Below are 4,900 nucleotides of genomic sequence, written 5' to 3'. Positions count from 1 at the left end.
AGACTGAAGAACGAAACAACAGCAATTTGTTCCATTTCCCCCAATTCCCCAATAAAAATCTTTAAAAAAAAAAAATGAATGAATGAATGCACAAATTAGTGTATTCTGTATAATGGAATACTATTCAGCAATAAAAAGAAATGAACTATTAATAACACACAAGGACATGGATGAATCTCAAGGTAATTATGCTGAAAGAAGCCAAGAAAACAGTACACACTGTATGATTTCATTTATATTAAAGTCTAGAAAATGCAAACTAATATATAGCTACAGCAAACAGATCAGAGATAGCTTGGGGGGAAGCAGGAGGAATTACAAAGAGGAGGAGGAAACTTTGGGGTGTAATAGATACATTTACTACCTTCATTATGGATTCACAAGTGTAACACACATCCAAATTTATCAACTTGAGCACTTTATAAATATGTGCAGTTTATTTGTATGTCAATTAGACCTCAATTAAAAACAAAGAGTAATGTGTAAGTTTAACTCATGAATATGCCTGTTTGGCACAAACTTTAATGCTTTATCTCTAGATTTCTCAATCATGATGTTACTGGCATTAAGGAAGAACAAAACATCACTGTACAGGACTGTCCCCACATTCAGGACATATGATATCGCTGGTATTCCATTAATGCCAATAATACTCCCATGCCACTCTGACATCAACAAGGCCCATTTTCACACTCTCTAAGAAACACTGCTTCAAAGTAAAGTTAAAACATTGTTCTAGATCTCACTTTTAGTTCTTAATCATGAATTCAAATATAAAATAAGCCTGGACTCAAGATCAAGTTTTGTTCATAAGCTTTGGCAACCTTCCCACTTCGGCAGAACCTCACTTGTCTACACTTTTTCATGATTAGGTCATGTGGTCTTGTTCTGGACAATGAAAGTGAGAAGAAATCTAGGACAAGAGAATGTCCCTAGAAAAAATTCTCCTCCCTAGTAAGAGTCCCATCATTTCTAGTATGTCACTGCCAGAGCAATCTACAATAGCAACTGTATAACTGAAAGTTTGAGGAGAAAAAAGCCAAAATGTAGAGGCTGCCCAAGCAGAAAGACACCATTAATCACTGCATGAATTCCATCTGCAGACTTTTAAAACATCATTATATATCTTTATTAGTTAAGGCCCTGCTCCTAAGCAAATGGAAGTATACCATAAACCTACTTTCATGTGCTATGTAATCGCACAAATCATAACAGCATGCTGAATATCTGTAGCAAAGTCATCCAACCATTCCAGTAAAGTGAAGCATACTTGGAAAATGCTATTGATGCTGACTCCAACACTAAATGGGGATATATCCTAAGTTAACATTTCTATGCAATCTAATATCATTTTTCTTCCTCCTCTAGTAAAACAATGGGCCCTATTTCTAGACTACAAAAGCTTTTCCAAATTACAAATTATTCAAAAGAAAAATATCTAAGATTTCTGATATTCTTGATAGGGTGTTCTCTACTAGTTTATGGTCCTACCATCAGATCATCTGAAAAAAAATAAAATACAGAATGCAAAAATTCTCAGAGGCTTTACCCATAAATCAGCTAACATCTGAAAAGAAAACACTGAACTTGAGATTCTTCTGTTGTACCAAATCAAAATACAATTTTCTAAGCAGAGTATGATCAAAATAAGACCTGTACAAAGCTTAAAGTCTGGATCCTATATGGAACTTAATGAAGAATCAACTATTCCCCCAAAAGTCAAACTTTGTTTCTAAAAAATACTGTTTCACACAATGTATTAGAACAGAAGAGACAGGCACACTGCAACATGCATGGATTTTTAGCATGCAACAACCTACAGAAGATATGAAACAGTAAAATACTTGGTAAAATAATTTCAGCCACATAAACATAAAGACCATAGATTTCAACATTAACGTAAAACTTAGTTCATTATTTCATCAAGAAGTCTGACCAAAAGAAATAAAACCTATTCATTTTAGTTACATCTTTAAAATAAATTCAAAAAACTCAATACGAACATAAACAAGGGTTTATAAAAATGTTCAAGAAATGTCGGGATCTTAATATTTTAGAAGAGACAAATAAAAGCACCGTATTTGATATAGTTTCTAAGTTCAACTGCTGAGTCCTGAAATGTCTGAAATAATTCTTAATGTCTGAAATAATTCTTAAGGTTAAAGTTTGTTTGTGCAGCAGTACTTAGAAAAAAATGACTCAAACATTAGCTACTATGTCATCCATCACATTGGCAAAGATTAAAAAGGTTATCTGGGTAAGAAATCAATATACTCTCATATGGTTGGTTGTCAAGAGTTTAAACTGGCAAAGCCTTAAAGAGAGCAAATGTACAATAAACATTAATAACACCTAAACCATTTTATTCAATATTAAGTTTCTAGGAATTTATTAAGTGACAATTATATGATATAAATAAATGAGGAGATACATAACTCTTGTAACCACTAACAGGAAAAAACTGGAAATCAACCAAATGTCCAACAAATGGTTCAACTCTTCCAGAGAAATGAAATTCATATTTTTTTACATATCTTATTTTTGCTAGAGTATACGCATAAACAAAAATAAGCAAATTGATTCAGTTACAATGCTGCTCTGCTTCACCGAAAACACTATTACCACCTCTCATCAAGAATAAAATACAACAGACCAGTCCTTTAAACATTTCCTTGACTTTAAAAACATCTCAAAGTATCAAACTCAATAAAATATAAAAACTCAGCGATCATGCAGAATTTTTGCAGAATTTTTAGAACTTTCTTGAAAATATCTGCTTTTAAATGTTTGTATCAAAAAAAAACTCTAATAACACAAATATTAAAACTGACAATTGAACTAGAATTCCTGTTACTTCACCTGACTTTAACTGTTCATACACAGGTATTAGAACTGTGGTAAAAGATCATTCAAGAGCTCTTTATTCAATTAGTTTGTTCATACAAGATGTTGAACACGGTCCAGCAACTACAGAAATTCTACACCAACGGACAAAAACATTTTCCTGAAAAATGTTTTATTCCACTAAGGACAAACGAATGGATAAAACCAAATTATATATTGTGAAGGCAACTAAACAAATTTACAAAATATATCAAAAAGGGAACTATAATCTACGTTAATGATGCGTCAAAAACAAAACTGCATAGCTGGTGCCTATATTAGCATGTACAGCAAGGTCACTGGAAAAATTAAAACTAAATCAGTTTTTTAAGGCCTTCAACAAGTGTACAGTTTAGAGCGGCAAAAGTAATGGAAGCATGGCAGCAATATTTCTATTATGCTGATGAGCTAAAAGAAAAAAATGCTAACGAGGAACACTTCTCCACCTTTCAAACGCCAAAGGGTCTATCTATTCCTAGGGAACAAGTGGTCTTAAGACCTGGGCGGGGCCAAAGGAGGAAGACCAATCAGAGCTAGAGTTACAAGTCAGGTTACGGATGAGAGCAGCTCGCCGAATGGCTGTCGCGCCTCCACCCGCGCGCACGCGCGCCCCCGGCTCTCACCGTGAGCAATCGCACCTGGGGAGCCACCCAACCGCAAACCGCCGCGGAGAGTCGCCCCCACCGCCGCCCCGCGGCCCCCCAGGGCCATTTCCTACCAAAACAAACCCAGCCACCCCAATGCAAAACAAAACCTTCCCGGGGAAGTCCCACGGTCCCGGTGACGCCCCGGCCGCCCGCCCACCAGCCTGCGAGCGCGGCTGGGTCGCTGCGCCCCACGAGCCGGAGCCCCGAAAAGGGGGCGGGGGGCCAGGTGCTCGAAAACACCGGGACAGAAATGGCAAAAGTCTCACCAATTCCTCGTAGCTCCTGTTGTGCTCGTTGCCTTCCCAATCCAACCTCTTCGGCAGCAACTGCAAAGACACGGGCCGCACACGCGTGACCACCGCGCGGGGCCGGGGTGGGGGNCCAGCTCCAGGTTGAGCTGTTGTTCAGCATCTTAGCTGTGGAGGGCAGTGTCACTGGCCCTCATATGTGGGATCCGAACTGGGGCCCTCTGGAGTCCCAAGCCAGCTCTTAACCATCGCGCCACTCAGCCGGCCCCTTAACTGCTTTTTTAAAAAGCAGATTATAGAACCGTTCAATGCACAGTTTCTTTTTTATAAAAAAAAAAAGTATTTGATACAAAATGGCTCTGTGGTCAGACAACATGCATGGACTCTGGGCTCCACCTCACGCTGTCATGTGGGCCACTTAGATGAACATAGTGACTGTGTTGTTAGCAAAAGAAGGGAATAATAGCTCTTATTTATCTCACAGAGTATTCTTACTAACTTAGAAAATATAGGTACCTGCTTAAAATGTACCTGGCACGTAGCAAGTGCACAATAAACGTTTGTTTGTCGTCATCATCATGATTATTAGTGTGTAGAAAACATCCTGGAAGTGTATACAGGCCTAAATGCTAACCCGTGTGGTGAGATGTCAGTGGTTTTGTTTTCTCCTTTGTGCTTTTCTATGTCTTCAAAATCACCCACAGTAAACTTACACGTTACATTTGAGACAACCCCCACCAGTAAAACTCGTCCTCTTTTTTCACAAGCCCCTTCATTTGACTCTATTCGATGATCCCCATTCTACCTTCTGCTCTTCCACACACAAATATTTAGAATTAGATCCTTTCTGTGTTCCCAAGACCAAGCATGCATCCCACCCCTTCTATATCGTTTTCTATCAATATCCCATATTTTGGACTCCTCTAGCTCCTTCGTTCTAAAAGAGTGACAACTTCTGTCCTAACTCCTGTTAGGTAAACAGTAAGTACATGTTCTGAATGGTTGTACTGTAAAATTCAAATATGATTAGCATAGGGAGAACATTTTCTTCTAGCCGGTCAGTAGGGTACACCCTGCCAAAATCAACTCTACCTTTTCAACGTATGATTCAAAGGGCAAATC

At 38.2% G+C, this 4,900-nt stretch overlaps 1 protein-coding gene across 1 annotated transcript in view; it reads right to left on the bottom strand.

Annotated features, from left to right (window-relative positions):
- BRWD1 (bromodomain and WD repeat domain containing 1) overlaps positions 1-3,853 on the bottom strand; it is a 97,826-nt gene extending 93,973 nt beyond the window's left edge. The window contains exon 1 of the mRNA XM_019655761.1: positions 3,797-3,853. The gene's annotated coding sequence lies outside the window, so the exon portion shown is untranslated. The remainder of the gene's footprint in view (positions 1-3,796) is intronic.
- Positions 3,854-4,900: the final 1,047 nt, after the last annotated feature.

Source organism: Hipposideros armiger, unplaced genomic scaffold (assembly GCF_001890085.2).
Source record: "Hipposideros armiger isolate ML-2016 unplaced genomic scaffold, ASM189008v1 scaffold_246, whole genome shotgun sequence".
In the NCBI taxonomy this organism is placed as follows: domain Eukaryota; kingdom Metazoa; phylum Chordata; class Mammalia; order Chiroptera; family Hipposideridae; genus Hipposideros; species Hipposideros armiger.
The sequence above is the reverse complement of the archived record's forward strand: the minus strand, read 5'-3'. Positions and strand labels throughout refer to the sequence as shown.